The sequence below is a fragment of the Ambystoma mexicanum genome, chromosome 3p, assembly GCF_040938575.1.
Source record: "Ambystoma mexicanum isolate Mex_15411 chromosome 3p, UKY_AmexF1_1, whole genome shotgun sequence".
Lineage (NCBI taxonomy): Eukaryota > Metazoa > Chordata > Amphibia > Caudata > Ambystomatidae > Ambystoma > Ambystoma mexicanum.
The window spans coordinates 836,503,435-836,520,189 of NC_090925.1; the positions used below are offsets into that span (position 1 = coordinate 836,503,435).

The 16,755-nt window shown below is 48.9% G+C and overlaps 1 protein-coding gene across 4 annotated transcripts in view; it reads right to left on the bottom strand.

Moving 5' to 3' along the window:
- HSD3B7 (hydroxy-delta-5-steroid dehydrogenase, 3 beta- and steroid delta-isomerase 7) overlaps positions 1-16,755 on the bottom strand; it is a 544,661-nt gene that overhangs the window by 274,289 nt on the left and 253,617 nt on the right. For all 4 annotated transcript variants that reach the window (XM_069651925.1, XM_069651922.1, XM_069651923.1 and 1 more), the window contains exon 2: positions 2,121-2,210. The gene's annotated coding sequence lies outside the window, so the exon portion shown is untranslated. The remainder of the gene's footprint in view (positions 1-2,120; positions 2,211-16,755) is intronic.

The following is a 16,755-nucleotide window of genomic DNA, read 5'->3' on the forward strand; positions in this document are numbered from 1 at the left end:
AAAAAAAGAAATCGATTTAGAAAGACTGTTCTGCGACCGCACAGATGAATCTTCCTAAATCGAACTGTCAGCCCCTGCGACGCACACGAGTGCGCGCAGGGGCTGACAGGCACAGCAAGACCCAGAGGAGTCGCCGCGTGAGTGTCAGGTGAGTGTCTGTGTGTGTGTGACAATTAATGTTTGAGAAGGAGAGGGGCAGGAGGGAAATTAAATTGTGTATGTGGTGGGGGGGTGGGGGAGCCGGGTAGAAAGGAGGAAAGGGGCTCTCAGGGTGAAACCAGTGAATTAAAAACAAAAACAAAACTCAGCCATGTGCTTTTTTGGCTGTTTGAGGGCTGCACAAAAACGGCAGAATTAAATCAGTCTTTTTTATGTGCGACCTTCAAAAAGCAGAAAAATAACATAGAACCGTGTAGGTATGGGTGCAGCTAGGCAGAATTGATTGAGAGGTATAGCGGCATTCTATTGTTTGTTGGTGTAGAGGAGAGAGTGAGCATACCGGTTTGTGTGAGTGTCTGTGCCGATTGATGGGATACCCCTATTCCTGTTTCCCTTCCAGTGCCCGCTGAGCTATCTATTTCAGAGGTTCCTGAGACGCACTCTCTCCCACGGAACTGGGGGACCAGCTGAGTAACAAGCCTTCAACGCATCCTTATCTCAGAAAACATCTTGCTGCTTGGCCTGTGCAACCTGACACAGTGAGGCAGGATTACCTGACGACTAAGGGCTGGTAACACGTATTGCACTTTCCCAAAAGGACACTGAAAGACCCCTGAGACTCTGAGGAACCCCAGGCCTACCCGACCTGCAGAGCTGGCTCACGGCGTGTCAGCTAACCAGACAAATGCACCATGCCCCAGTGCCAGGTCAACTTGCCCTTTGGCCAAGCATGAGCCCTGGTAACTTTGAAGTCGCCTTTCCTGTGTGGGAGCCTTCTTCTTCGTCACCTCCAGAGTCATTACAGCCGCAATGGAGACCCTATCTGCCGGTGGAGAACTTCTCCTACACAACTATTCCCAAACTTGGGCAGCTTTCCGTGGCTCTCCTATAACACTGAGCGCTTACATATGGACCATTGCAAGTATGACATCCCACGGGAGAGGTTCATTCTCCATTGCATAGTGACTTTGGGACACACTGGTCCACTTGCTCAACCTCGGTTGACCTTGACCTCTCCCGATGACTCATTTTGCTGTGTTACGTCTTAAGCGATTGAGCTGCCCATCTTGGTACGTCACCTACCTGCAATTCTGCATTACTTTCTTTCCTTGCACAGTATAGGAATATTCTAATACTCATACGGTTTAGACATCCCCTCAGTGAATGTTATGAAGTTCTCCTGTTCCCCTCATGAGTGCGCTGCCTTGACTGCTCGGTAGCTTTGACCACTAGGAGAGTGAGGTGGGCTTCAGCAGGACTTGCCTAGATGTGGGAAGACAACTCTCAGAACCAGAACAGAAGAGCAGGGAGGAATGCACCTGAAACTGACATACAGCCTTTCAGATTGAAGCACGTGTCTTTCTCTCCAGTTAATGCAATGACCTGGGGCTGACCCAACCAGCATATTCAGACACAGGGATCCAACCTTCCTTAGGGAAATACAACACGCCCCCTGGCAGAGGCATTGCTAGGGGGCTGTGGGATTTTTGGGTTATAGCCACAGATAGAAGCTCAGGGGCTACAGCCAAAAGGCTAGCTAGTCCTGAGGCCGGACTGTCCCGACATGAGTGTAGCCCCAGATCTTTTCCAGAGCTAGCAACACCCCTGCACCCCGGTCACTCAGATAAAGATGTCAAGGGCACCCCTGTCACCTCATACAGAAATTGGGGACACGCCCTTCCCTAACATACAGAGATCAGGGTTGGTGCAATGTTTTTTGCTGGCAAAGGCTGTCACATCAACTCCCTGTCTGACTTATAGTAAAAAGGTTTTATTTAATGTTTTTAAGGGCTTAATGGTGCCCCCCCACAACCCCTCTGGTGTTGCTATGCAGGTGTAGCACCAGCCCGGACCTACATTAGCGATTAACCCCTTACCTCACACATAAAATCAGATCTACATCGCTATATCATATGCAGATATCATGCACTAAGCCCCCAGGAGGGGCAGTGATCACTCACCTTTCTGAGAGATTTGTAGCAGCAGCAGCAGGCTGGCACGTCAAAGGCTGCGTCTCCGCCTGTCTGTTCCGAGCAGGACTGGTTTAACAGCTGTAATTAAATCAGAAAGGCGGATGGGCGTTAATGAGGCTGGGATGTTTTGCTCATTGGGTGTCGCTAGGTGATTGGCTGGGCAGCTGCTTGCTCTGTGCTGGTGGCATGTGTGACAAACTCTCCTGTCTGATTCTTTTTAGTGGGTGTAGTGGCCACCCCCTATGTCAGTGGTCTTCAAACCGGTGGGCTGACCCCCAATGGGGGCCCGATGGATTGCCAGGGGGGCCCAGACTCTTTAAAAAGGGATTAAGAGGTTGTTGTTAATAGAAAATATAAGCAGTACATGATCTGCTTACATTTTAAAGAGCCTAGACCCCCTCTGGACATCCTTAGGGCCCCCTCTGGGAGCAAGGGGGGCAACCCCTAGTTGGGGGCAGAAACAATAGTTTTACTACGTGGGGGGTGGAGGGGGCTCGGTATGAAAAAGTTGTAATACTGCTGCCCTATGTTATGTTATGTTACTTGTCATTTATATAGCGCGTTATGTATCATTGGTATGGCCTCAAAGCGCTGGTAGGTTGAACGCCCTCGGGAACCGCAGTTCAAGTCAGTAGAGATGTGATGCTTGACCCCGCAATGCCCCAGTCTTTTGGCAGAGGCTCGTCACATGAGGAAGGAATCTGCCCTGTTCCTTTACGAGACCCCACAAGCATGAGTAGTACATCCAAAATAAGAGCGCCCCAGTGGTATGACCACCCTCAAAAGATGCCACAATACCTATTCCGCGGGGACTCCCTATGTTACATACATGACCCGTGGCAAGGTAGCAGAAGAGCTGCGGCGGAGAGAGGATTTGCCCAGCCCTGTCACATGTACAAAACTTTAGTGGAAAAGCAGAAATAGGGGAGAATCATGGTAAATAAAACTGCTCCCCAGATTCAAAGAGCGTGCAGAGGTGATCCCACATCAAGAAACCTGGGGATAAATTATATCGGGAAAGTGGACCGGATTTAATGATGCCACCTCAAGCAGACTGGGAGGTTTTGCCCAGAGCGGGCTCGCCTATGTGAATCATCAGGCCTGAGGTAACGTAAAGGGAGAGGTGGCCTAGTATGTTCTGGAGGAGTTTGGGGAGGAGGGTGATGCAGAGGAGAGGAGTAACCGCAGCAAGGAGATAGAAGAATGTGCTGAGAAGAAGGTCGGAGCAAGAGGGGAGGAGGATTGGACTGATGGAGACGAGGTGGGCTTGATGGCCAGAGGGAAGCGAGAGAGGAGCAGACACACCCAACGCCTGGTGGGTGTGAGTGGAGATGGGTTGGAGGTACGATCATGTGGTAATGGGCAGAAGAGTTAGAAATAGGAGAAAGGAAGGGAGAAAGCAGGAGATACAAGAATGGAAAATGTATACATAAGGGTACTGTGACCGATCTAGGATGTAGTCGAGAACGGGGAGCTGGAGTCGAGAGTCAGGACTCTAGATCAGGTGGCCACTCTCCTGGTCGAAGTATTAGGACTCTGCTTGTCATCACCCTGCCTCTCCCCGGAGTCCAGGAAGGGAAAAAGGGGGCCTGAATCAACGGGACAAGGAGTCAAGAAATATGTGGGCGCGCACACACAAGAATGTGAGTGGCAGAGAAATGAGAACTTATCAGTGGTAAACGATACTCGGATTGAGGACAATGAAGTTTAGAGATTTGTTGTTTTAAATCCAAGGAGAAGCCACCTTGACCTTTTTTTGTGGTGTTTGAACTGAAGATCAAGCACGCTGTTGAGTCTGAGGGCCCGATTCATGGAATAATCTGTGCAGTAAATCGGGCGCGCATGTCAGTTTTCGGATTGATGGAATCGCTTGCATGGGACTTTTTTGTACTTTGTGTGGACGTTGCACCGGCTCGGCACATCACTGCGAGTAGCCGAGTATCTTGCGTGAGACTCCGCGCAGAGCGTGGATGTGGCTTGTGCAGGGGTCAGAACACACAAAATGAGGAAGAACAAGGGAAAATGTGGTCATTACGAGGAACGGTCCAGTGGCAGTTCATCACACGGCCACATATTCACAAAACCAACCGTATTCATGGAAATGTCCGTGCAACCTCTCGTTGAGAAAATGGCCACGTAATGCACTCCAACTATCCACCACCCAAAGGCAGGTGTACATATACTTGCACATGGAAATTTCCGTGCAGAGGAAAGATCTGGTGTCTGATTTAGGGAAGTGTACACGCAGTCAGAGTTCTGATTGTAATTGGTTGTGCTCGTAAACCATGTAGCGGGGTGCAGGAGCGGCTTACAGGGTTTACACATATGTGTACGGGTAAATGATTACTTTTTTACAATACGTGGTATGCATGTTGATGGGGCGATGGGAACAGTTACGGGGATAAGGAGAGGTTTACCAAGGTTTTTGATGAGTTGTACTGACGAGATCGCTCATTTTTGTCTGGTCACAGGATAAAGGACTGACGAGAGGTTCAGCAGACAAATAGTTTGTATCAGGTAACAGCACAGTTGAGAACCGACAATCGCAAGTTCAGTGTTGCACTGGTAAGATGGGTTTGTGTTTGAAAAGGTGGAGCTGGTTAACGGTACCAAAGGTTGCAGGTTTAAGGCCACCGTTGGCTTGTAAGCATGGCAAGGGGTACAAGGCTTTGTACATTATTAAGGAAAGGTAACCATTTTGTGTGTTACGGAATCATGCGTGTTGCTTCGGACATAGACAGGGATACGTAGTTGTTACTTGAATTCTCACGCTGCAGGCATAAACAAGGATTGGTAGGGGTTAGTTCATTAATATTTTGAAGATAGCTGGATCACAATGAGCACCAAGGGTCTCAATGAAACAACAAGTCTAGTGATGATGCAGGATAGAGCAGGTTAACATTGGCTGGGAAAAAGCAAGGAAGCAGATTTGATATCGCAGAAGGGTTCAGAGCAGTGTTAATGTGGCTATTGGGGTGTTATTTATTAGGGGACCCTAGCTAAATTGGAGTAAATGCAGCACTGGCGGAACGGGCTCAAGCTACCTCACGGGCAGGGGATCCCTCTGTGTTCAGGTTATATGGTAAACGGTTCCCCCTGTAGGCACACCAGGGTGAGCGAGGGCAGCAGGGGCGACACAGGAATGGGAAGAACAAGGTTGGAGGACAACACTGGGGTTAGGCCCCCGTAGGTCTCACGGTACACAGCAGTGATATACCGCAGCAGTTGTTTGCGAATTTGATCCACTCCCAATTAAGGGCCAACATGATGCTACTGACCCACAGACCAGGTTATAGACAAACGTACTCTTTATATCCAGGTTTAAGGGAGCAGAATGAAGTTCTGGGTTTTGTGTATTTGGGGCATATTATTGAAGAGCAGTGTCTGGCAGGGATGGCCGGAGCCATGGCAAAGCGTCTTCCGGCTACAGTGCACGGGTTCATGATAATGCATGGTTCCCCCTCTAGGAAGATGCCAGGTATTTGCCTTTTGGGCACCGGGGTTGTTACCAAGGAGTTGCAAGACCACAGGTTTGCATGGACATGCCAGGGAGTTACTAGATCACGGGACCTGTGTAGCAACACCTATCATGAGATACCTAGATCTAGGGGCAAGATAGGGAGGCATACCCACTCAAGGGTAATATCTTGGACACTGAGGTGTCATGGTAACAATCGCACTTGCCCCTGGGACCAAAAGGTGGGCCAAGTTGAGCGTTCGTCATCAGGGCGTGTAAGGTGCGACAATGAGATTTCCTGTTATGGTAAAGGGAAAAGACTTAGGTCCATGAGGGTAAGGATTAGCCCGGTTCACCAAAAGTGGAGGTAAACGAGAGGTGATTCAGTATAGGTGACTCATCACAGGAAGGCAAGCAGCCCCAGTGTAAGTATACGAGGGACGATACCAGTAATGGGTGCACATAGAGGTGCACAGTTAATATTGACCAAAGAATACACACGACTGATCAGTCCAGGTCAGGGGCCAGTTGCCCCAAAGATGGATTACCACCATCTGAGAACAGTCTGGTGATGGATATAGTATTGTTCGACAGAAAAGGGAAAGTATAATGTTGGCTGTTGGGTAATTGAGAATTAAATGGTTTCCAAAAGGGTAGGTAGGAAAATATATATGCTCTAAGAGGGGGGTGTTGTGGTATGCGCTGGGGCACCCACTAGGCATGGCGGATTAACCCTAGGCATGGTGAATTACAGGGCGATCCCAGCTGAGGAATTATACCCTTGGGCAATAGGGACCGGGGTCATTCGATGGGCACTCTAACCATAGTGGCAGTTGGACTGAGTCCTCTTCCAATGTTTAATGGCCTAGGGGCTATGCTCCATACAGGGTATGGGAGTGAATTACCAGCGAATGGAAAAGGGCTACTCGGTATGGATGAACGGTAATGACAAAGGGCCACCTGGAATTCCTGGGATGCCAAAGCCCCACCCGGGAGTGAGGACGAGATAATGGATGTGCACTCTTAACCATAGGGGGCAGTTGGACTCCTCAACAACTGCTGAGTGGCCCGGCGATGCTACTATCCATACCAGGGGCGTAGGCAGGGTAGGACCTGAGGGGCAAGGCCCACCCAAAATCTGTAAATGCCCACTCAGCAGCACTGTGTGGGAATTTACAGATATTTTTGTCAGTGCAGTGGGCCCAACTACATTAGCATCAGGCCCCATTTGCTAGACAATCCTGGCTACGCCTCTGATGATCCATACTGGGTATGGGAGTTACTTACCGGAAATGGTAAAGGCCACCCGGAAGCAATGGTTTACAACATGGTTCATGGGGAACAGGTGGCGCTCGACTCGCCCATCTGTTGACTATTAGAATAGAGTGACCTGTTTACAGCTGGTATGTGTTGTAAAGGGTGAGATGGTGGTTGGGAACGACCGCAGCGTCTATGCTTTGGCAATACGCCTGGGGGATATTGACATTGCATCGCTGGCAGGGGACAGATGCTACCCCAGATGCATGAGGACAGCAGGACCCTGGCGCACATGTTGAGTGACACTGAGTTTCGGGTCTGACATAATGGCCTGGCAGAAGGGAGAAGAGCATGGTTGGGTCTGCAGTCAGAAAGGTAAGGGGTGAATGACGAGGTCAATGGAGGAATCACGCTGCAGATCACCCGCTGGCTGCCGGAGTCAGGGAGGATACGACGGGCACCTTCACCCTTAGGGACAGTTGAACTCCTCAACAATTGCAGTGGCCCGGAGCTTTTCACTCCACATAGGGATATGGGAGTTATGAAACTCTTCCTGGTAGAAAGTCTACCACAGGTGGGATTGACCCGGAAGGACTTAAGCCAGAAGGGACGGAGTCCACCCGGAGGGAATAAGTTAGAATTCACTTTGCTAGTTTGGTTAAGCCCGGGAATGGCAAAATGCTACCGGGGAATGTGCTTAGAACCAGGTCCACTTGGGGCCTGGGCACTGCTAGGCTGACTGTCTGAAATGATCTGGTTTTCTTCCCAAAAAATCGAATTGTCTGTGTAAATAATTTTTATAAACTGTAACAAATGTGTATTGGGGCCATAGAAGGGGTGAGTCCTGCTATGGAATTGGCCCAGGGTCCCTGGGTTTTCAAGGCTTTCTCGGGGGGACATTGTGACACCACCGGGATTTCTATTTTGCAGTAGTATGTTTTGTGGGGGACAGGAAATTATCTACTCTCTGATACTTTCACTTGATTCAAACCAGTGTCCTCTGAGACAGCATGTGTCAAAGAGCATTCAGCTCACTGGGCTATCCAAGTAGAGAGTTTTTTGGCCTGACCTCCCTATCCTTCACTGCCATACAAATATATTTGTTTTGTTTAATATATTGTACACGTGGTTTATACGTTTGTCAAGTTAGTTTATTATGATTAGTGTACTTTTCAAGTAATCAATTTAAAACAGAGTATACTTGAAATTCAATAAATAAACACACTTCTACCAATTACACCTGAGAGTCCCGACAATTGTTTGTTTTGTGGGGGCTACGGGTTTGTATAAAAGTATAAAAGTGAGGTGAGGCAGTGGCAGAGTTTTTTAAAAAAAATTTTGACCGCTTCCCGTGGCCCATCACGGCGAAGACCCTGTGAAACCAGCCCTGCTGTGACAAGTCCACACAGGCCAAGAAGAATCCTAACCCACGACTACATACTCAATCCAAGAAGATGGAGTAACGAGGCTCAAGCCTCGGTATCCAATAATCACAGCTGATTGATAAAATCTATCAGCAAGATGAAGAAAGACGAGAGTCAGAGTTTTGAGTAATTAAGGGCGATGTTGAGTGCGTGCCACAAATAGCCAAAATCTTGATTGTCAAACCTAGGCACGTCTGGACTGTGAGCGGAGTGGCTGCCGCAGTTGCCCAGTACCATGGAGCCCACTTGGCTGTTAGCACAGCCTCTAGTTCTGGGTAGTTCTTGCGGCCCTGTGCACTCTTTTTAACATGTGCTCTTGCATCTGCCTGCATTGCTTGCAACATAGATGGTAGCGTACACTGAAAACAGGGTCGATCAGCCAGGGCACCTTCTGCCCTGATACTGGTGGGGGCAGGGTGGGGAGGTGCCCGGGGAGATGCCCACACTGAATCTTGCTCTCTGTACAAATTAGGTGATGACTGTGGCCGGTCTCCTTATACCACTCTGCCCCATGCTGTCCCCCACCCCGCCCACACCAGAAGTCGCACTCAGGCAGGTGCTGGCCACTTCATCGTTCACTGCTAACGTGCACTGCAGTAATTGAGGGACTATGGGGTGGAAATGAATGGATCAACCTGTTGGACTTGTCTAGCCAATAATCTATTAAATGTTACCCAATTGGGATTCACAGGTCAGGCTCTGGCGTGGTTAACGTCCTTCCTTTCTGACCGCCCATCCCAGGTGGAACTTGGCTCCGTTCTCTCTACTATCACTCTTTAAAACTGTGATGAAACGCAACTCTCTTTCAGGCTACCCTCAGCCACCTCCTCTACCTCGCTCATATCCGACTGTCTGTCTGCAATTCACTCACGATGTGCAGGAAACGACCTCTGCCTCAACGCCAGTAAGACTCAGATCATTCGCATTGGGACTCCTGCTCCCGCTTTCCCATTCTCACTCTGGCCGGCCTCCCTTGGCCCTGCGCCCGTACCCACCTGCGAGGCAAAAAACCTTGGGGTCCTCTTCGACTTCACTCTCTCCTTCTCCACGCACATTTCAAACATCAGCTACACCTCCTCAGAGGTACTCTACCCTTTCTCACCTTCCCCCAGAAGCTCACGGTCTCCAGAGCCCTGGTTCTCTCAAGGCTGGACTACTGCAACAGCCTCTTTCTCAATCTCCCTGGCTCTGCTCTGCGCCCTCTGCAACACATCCAGAACAGAACCACAAGACTTATTCTTGGCCTCAAGCCCAGGGATCGCATCTCTCCGGCACTGAAATCCCTCCACTGGCTCCCCGTTGCTGAAAGGATCAAATTCAAGACCCTCTGTGTTGTCCACAAGGCTTTCTGGGTGTCACAGTTTAGACAAACTTCATAAAAGGATACAGCCTTGTAAAGGATACAGTCAGCATCCACTTTCGGGGAGCCCTTTCGCTTTGGGGTATCTTGAACATGCAGCGAACCAGATTCTTCCGGGACACCTTGCGCGTGATGCTAAACAAGACTTCCCCCCCCAAGAGCGTAGCCTGTAGGAATTTAACTACAACTAACAGGCCAGGGGCTTGAGCGAAAAGGCAGGAGCAGCGACAACAGAGCTAAGGGAGCAAACAAAACAATGATTCAAAAGAGCAACTAAGGTTACCCAAAATGCAGCGACCAGCCACCCACAATTACCCTCTCTTACCTGCTTAGCCAGAGAGAAATCCCATAACCTTATGTAAGCCCAACACACCAGGGCAACCAGGTGATGCAGGAAGAAAGTCCCAGTTGGTAGAAGTTAGTGCAAAGATTCACCTAACCCAAACGGCACGAGGGCGCAGCTAGTGTCCAAAAGGCAATCCCAAATTCCATTCAGCAAAGCGTCCCTGAAGTGAAGGTAAGCAATCCAAGTAGTGACCAGTGGAATCAGGAGAGCGTCCGTTTAGTCACGTTGATGCGTGGAGTGATGTTTTTTGTGACAAAATGAAAAGTACAATTGAACAATCCAGAATACGTAGATAATGAAGGGAAATTAGGAAGTCCGTGAAGATAGCAGCCAGAGGGGAAAACAGAGCTTAATTGGAAGTTCAGTTTCAGTCACTGGAGATTTATCCTAGGGTGTGATGGGGAAGCAAATCCGAAAGCGTCACAACAAACGGGAGCAGGAGAGAGCAATCCGTATACAAAGCCAGGAATTCGATTACCAAAGGGAAAACAGTCGAGGGAGTTGGCGCCAGAAATGGTAAGGGAGGAGATGTACGGAATAGTCCTGAAAGCATGAGCCGGGTCCAGGAGATTTCAGGAAACAGGATAACGAGAATCGGGCACTTAAACTAACTGCTTAGTTTTAGGAGCACCCGTTGCATGGACAAGCTGAGTTAAGTACGATTATCTTTCCCAAGACGTGAGACGCATTGCCGGCGTGTCACGTGATCGCAAAAAGGGGAAATGCTGGGTAATGTAGTGCGGCGTGTCCCGCGACTTGAAAGCAGTCGCCAAGGCAGCTTCCACATGGAAACGGATGACCCTAGTCGTCCGTGTGCAGGAACGCGGGGCATGACACTGGGGCCTGGGACCTACCTATCTGCAACGTTGCCTACCTAAATACTGCCCTTCCTGAGCCCTACGCTCATCTACCTCCAACCTTCTGCAAGTGAGCCAGTTCTCCAAGCAGAGATTTGAAGGGAGATCTTAATCCTCTGCAGGGGCCTCCCTCTGCAATAGCCTCCCTGCCGCACTCCGTCTTGAGCCTCCTCTCCTTAAGGTCCGGAAACTCCTTAAGACATTCCTCTTCTCCTCTTCCTTCTATCTCCCTCTAACCTACTAACCTTTCCCTCTGCTCTATCCCTCTCTTCCTACGTTTCCGTGCAGCCTGCTGACTGGCCGCCTGGTGTATCTCAGTCTCACAGGTCCCTGGCACCCTCGCCAGTCCTCTCGCACTTGCCTCCAGGCCTTGCACTTGCCTCATTGTTACTGCACTTGGTCAATGACCCATGAGAGTGGCATCTCTCAGCACTTACCCCAGCTTTTGACTGGGCACACTTGGTCCCCCCAACCCCCCTGCAATTGTCTCCCCACTCCCCTCTCCTGCACTGTCTGCGCAATTGCACAAACTGAATGCACCATGCCTTGAAGAATGTCTATCTGTTTTTCTCTTGCCTCCCCTCCTTGCATGGTGGCGCCTCAATGCACTTGGAAAAACTGCAGAATAGTTGTCAGACGTATTTGCTGTTACCTACACCGTTAATTGTATTATATGCACTTGTTCCATGCACCCACTCTGCCCGTGCAGACTTGTATCGTTCAGAAATTCAAGGGCTCTGAATGACTGTCGTTTTTTCCCCTTGTTGCCTCCCTCCTTGAGTGCTTTGAAACACTTTCTTTCTGTATAAACAATACCATACCATCCCAGTGCCTGGACTAAGACGGAACTTCCCTGTTGCAAAAAGACAAAACATTTCTCCACAGATTCCGAAATTGGGAAACCGAAGCTCCTTGCCCGAGCAACGTAATATACTGCCCCTGCAACCATCCGCTGTACCAAGCCCTTGGAGACACTGCAAGCCCAGAGGAAGGAGCCCTGCTTCAGCTTGACTTGTTTTTACTTTGAACTTAAACACATTCAAGTTTGAGCAACACTAGCTGGCTGCAGACCAAGGGGCCTAATTCACAGAAGCCGTTTATTATGGTGCAATCCAATAGGAAAACGCTCCCTGAATCAGGCCCTAAAGAGCCAAAGGGCAATTGGCAGTGTCCATTTTCTAACTCTTATGGATGATGGGTAGTCTAAAATGGGAGGGAGGCATAAAGTTGAATACTGTGTGACGCAATGACTACAATCAAGTACATTTTTTTTCTCTGTGTTTCTAGAAGTGATTTTTAGGCTTGCATTAACCTGCATGCTTGTAATTGTAGGCTTCTATTCAGCATGTGGAAAATAAACCTATACACCGACGATTTTTGATCAACTTTATTTTTAGCTTGGTTGATTCCAAGCATTTTATGTTGAGGCATTTACATACAAAACACAAACATGTCATCAGTGGAACTGGTCCATATTAATGTGTCAAAGCCAAGTCACCCATCTGGAGTTCCACACCAGCTGCGAGGAAACCCCGCCCACCAGATGTCTTTCGCACCCACCATCCGGCTTTCCTCTGAAACCACCTTGAACTTCATAATTTACAACTGCGAAGAGTGACACATGACATAAGCCTCCTCCTGCACGGTGCCCCCACAAAGCCATGTCACAGGATACAGGAAGGCCACAGTCCATCACCTCCCAACTGCAGCAACGCAATGGTCACGCGTGCACCAGGAAGCACGAAGAAATGTACGCACGTGGGGGTAAGAAGCAGCTAGGGGCTAAGAAATCTTTAAAAGCCCACTGAGCAGCACTGTGTGAGCATTTACAGATGTTAATGTCACTGTGGTGGGCCCAACTACATTAGCTTCAGGCCCCACCTGTTAGACAATCCTGGCTACGCCTCTGGGTGGGGAAGGACAGTACACTGCTTGAATCATAGAGAACTTCAGCGTGCCTCTGATGCGTCCTGCATTTGCAACACTGGCAGCCAGCAATGAACAACACATAGAGATACAGAGAATACCACCTGGGAGAAAGGGGGGTCTCCATCTGCTACAAAAGGCAGCACGGCCAAGAGCAAAGAGCAGGCTGTAACACTGAGGTCCCTGCAGCAGGTGGAGCAGGGGCATGGAGGGGGGTTGTCCCCAGCTACAGTTTGACATGTATGTGCAAGATGCACCTTCTCCTGCTAGATGGGAAATGACTGCACACTTGCAGATGCTTGGTGGGATTCATGCAGGGAATGAGACTAGAAATCATTATTAAAGGGGGAGGAGGGAGGACCAGGGGACAGAAATACTGCAAGGGAGGGCTGGGGTGGTGGCACATAAAATAATGGGCAGCACGGCAAACTGATTTAAATATACCTATATTTTACCAAGCTGGTTAAACAAATTTGACATTAAACATGTTCAGAATAGGTTCAATTTAATGTGCATCCTAAAAAGTTAACTCAGATTCAGCAGTTGCAAAAAGGCACTATGCACTCAGCAAGAGACTTCATTCTTTTAACTCAAGCAGACATCACTCCCAGCACAGATTCAAATAATGTAATATTTAGCAGAAGATACATTATTTCCCGCTCGGATTTAAAATATAGCCAGTCAAAAAGGGTAGTTTCACAGAAGATATATCACTCCTACCTCAGTTTCAAATGATAGTAAAGGACAGTCTGTTTAAGAGATGAAATATCACCGACAGGCACCAAGTACAAAGGGACAGGAGGCAACTGCTCCCTTGGTTCTTTAGCAATCTAACCTTGCCCCCATAGAATTGTTCACAATATTCCTTTTCTGACTGTACATCTCAGCGACCGAGCGCATCGAGGGAACCCGTACCAATCAAGAGGGGTTGGGGAGGGGCTCCAAATCCAAAATGGCATACCAAAATAAGAAATGGCTGGACTGGCTGCATCAAAATGGCAGTCTATCCATGTAATAACTCTTCTCATGCTTCCTTTATCAAAGATGCCCAATACAGAATGTCACGCCACAGTAAGAAAAGGATAGACTAGCTGCACCAAAATGCCAATCTTCCTACATTTATTTATCTATTTTATTGTGCATTTATTACGCTTATACATCAAGTAAATTATGTTTCAAAGCGCCCACAGGGCAAAAGGGAGGGAGCATGGGAATGAAAAACAAATAAAAAAACAAATATAGCAATGAAAGATAGAGGCGGACCTACTAGGCCTTGTAACCATTCAGAACGTGCAAGTGCAGAGAGAGAAAAGGGATGCGGGAGTGGGTAGGTAAGTGATGGGTGTATCATAGGGAAGTGCTAGGGAGTAATTGTAATTGGTATTGGTTATTTATAACACGCTTAATACCCAGAGGTTTCGAAGCGCGTACATGGGGATCGAACCTGTGTTGCTCCGTGTCGTCTTGCTTTCAAGACAAGCGTGTTGGCCCTGAGCTATCCTTCCGAGACTCCTGAGTGAGCAGCTGTAAGTGCCTAGATGGATTGGTCAACCGCCCATAAATAGGTAAGTGCAGGCCTGTGGTGACACAGGCCAGTGGGTGCCGAGGCAAAGTGCTATGAGGGGTGGAAACTGTAGGCGATTGGGTTTGGGAGGCCAGGACCCAAGAGAACACAGGCCACCAATCTCAGCAACTGTGGGATTTAGCGAAGGAGGGAGGCAGGGAAGGAGGAGTTGAAAAGGAAAGTCTTGAGGAGCTTCTGGAATAGGAGGAGATCTGGGTCAAGATGAGGGGGCAGGGGAAGGCTGTTCGATAGGAGGGACCCTGCTGAGGAAAGAGATCGGCCACCAGCTTGCTGTTTAGTGAAGCGCTTAACACTCAGGGAGATGGTGCCAGAGGAATGTAAGGCCCTGGAAGGAGAGTATTTAGTGAGGGCAAGTTGTAGATAGTGTGGTCCCTGGCCCCAGATAGCCTTGTGGATGATACAGTGGGATTTAAATTTGATCCTTGCAGCAACCAGGAGCCAGTGAAAGGTTTGTAGGGCTGGAGAGATGCAGTCCCTGGGCTTGAGGCCAAGGATAAGTCTTTCAGCCCTATTCTGGATTAGCTGGAGGGGTCATAGAGAATAAGACGGTAGATTAAGGAAAAGACTATTGCAGTAGTCTAGTCTATAGAGAACCTGAGCTCTAGAGACATTGAGCTTCTGGGGGAAAGTGAGGAAAGGAAGAATTCCTTTGAGGAGGTGGAGTTGAAAGTGCGACTTCTTGGCAAGGTCCAGAATGTGAGGGACGAGGGAGAGGGTTGAAGATGACGCCAAAGTTTCTGGGTTCAAATGAAGGAGAAGGGGGAGAGCCCATAGAAGATGGCCAGAGTGAGGGACAGAAAGTGGGAGCAGGAGTGCCAATGGGAAGGATCTCAGTCTTGCTGGCATTGAGGCAGAGATCATTGGAAGTACACCAGGACTGGATGGCAGAGAGGCAGTCAAGAATGATGCAGGACGTAAGAAGAGGATCAGATAGAAGTTTGAAGAAGAGTTGTGTGTCATTTGTGTAAAACTGGAAGTTTGGGGAGAAGGTGGAAATGAGGTGGCAAGCGGAGCAATGTAGTTGTTAAAGAGCCAGGGAGAAAGGTTGGAGCCTTGGGGGATGACACAGGTGGAGATAGAGGTGAGGAGGAGAAAGAGCCCAGAATAACCTGGGACCGACGGTCGGTGAGGAAGGAGGTCAGCCAGTCCAGTGCCCACTCTGAGAAACCTACGGTATTGTGGAGTCGTTTTATGTGGATGGAGTGGTTGACTGTATCAAATGCAAAGGAGCGATCAAGTAGAATGAGAAGAGCTGAAGAGTTGGAATCAAGAGATGAGAGCAATTCAAAAGAGCAGTTTCCGTGCCTCTGGATGCTTGGAATCCAGATTGATGGTCGTGGAGGCTACCAACAAGTTCAGTGTGCTGGGTCAGTTGGGGGAAGATCAGCTTCTTCAAGAGTTTCCCACGGAAGAGGGTGTTGGATATGGGGCGGTAGTTGGCTGGACAAGTGGGGTCTGCTGAAGGTTTTTTCATGCAGAAAGATTCAGTTGTAAAAGAGGGGTTGCAGAAATCAACAAGTGCAGGGGCAAGAGAGCCAATATTGTCCTGAATGGTTCCGGAGGAGCAGGGGGAAACCTGTTTGGAGGAGAACTTCATGGAGCGGACAACTCTGGTGACTTCATCAGGTGTGATAGGAGAGGAGGAGAAAGATGCAGAGGGAGGAAGGGAGGCCGTAGGAGGCAAGGGGTTGGGTTAAGGGGAGGGGAGAGGGACTGAAGGGTGCTCAGGATGTCCTGAGTTTTAGCAGTGAAGTGTGTGGCTAATGTATTGCAGAGGGCTTGGTAGAGGAGGGGTGAGGATGAGACTGGGAAAGGGTTGGATAGTTCCCTGCAGATTTTAAAGAGTTCAGCCGTGTTGTTGGCTGCACCAGGAATGCGCGCCTGGATGTGGGCCCTTTTCTTGTTGCGGGTCGAATGTCTGTATTGTCTTTGGAGCAGGCGGCAGGTCAGTTGGTCAGAGTGTAGAGGAGCAGTTGCATGCCTCTGCAGAAAATCAAAAATCCTGCCCCCTACCTGCTATATATTGGATGCGTGAGATTGTGCCATGTTTAACACCAGCTGCTGTGGCCATACCACAGCGAGTATTCGAAAGAAGGTACCCACTGAGAAAAGCCTATCAAACGTATCCCCAAAGAGACGACAATCTGAGGGCGGAACTCCCTGAAGGAATATGAAAAAGTGTGAAAGAGAAGCCAGTGACGTCACGAGAGATGACCATGATGCACTGAGGATACTGGCTGAAGAGAATGCATGGATCTTACAAAAACTGATGATGAAGTTAAGAATTGAGTAAACTTTCATATGCGAAAAGAAGATTGCATGTGTGCGAAGCACTGCAGAAAATGTAAGCCGTTCAATAATTGTGCAGATTCTGTGACGCAAGTAGATTAAGTCATCTTAGAAGCTGGCTA